Below are 448 nucleotides of genomic sequence, written 5' to 3' on the forward strand. Positions count from 1 at the left end.
CTCACTGCTCCAAGGATATGCTACGAGCTGCTCTCTCTTGATCTCTTCAGACTGGAGTCCAGGGAAGTCTCGCAGGTTCCTCCCCTTTGTTCCACCCCTCCCTCAGCCTCTCCTATAGTCTCAGGGTGTTTAGCAATTCCTTCCCCTCAGCTTCTAAGCACATTAAAAAAGCAAGAAAGAGGCCTGGCACGGTGGTTCAAGCCTGTAATCCCAGCATTTTGGGAGGCCAAGGTGAGAGGATTGCCTGGGCTCAGGGATTCAAGACCAGCCTGGGCAACTTGGTGAGACCTCGTCTCTACAATAAATCAAAAAGTAAGCCGGGCTTGGTGGCGTGAGCCTATAGTCCCGGCTACTTGGAAGGCGGAGGCGGAAGGATCGCCGGAGCCCAGCAGGTCAAGGCTGCGGTGGCCATGAGTGTGCCACTGCACTCCAGCCTGGGTAGCAAAGT

The sequence above is a fragment of the Carlito syrichta genome, unplaced genomic scaffold, assembly GCF_000164805.1.
Source record: "Carlito syrichta isolate Samal-C Ts95f unplaced genomic scaffold, Tarsius_syrichta-2.0.1 Scaffold308804, whole genome shotgun sequence".
In the NCBI taxonomy this organism is placed as follows: domain Eukaryota; kingdom Metazoa; phylum Chordata; class Mammalia; order Primates; family Tarsiidae; genus Carlito; species Carlito syrichta.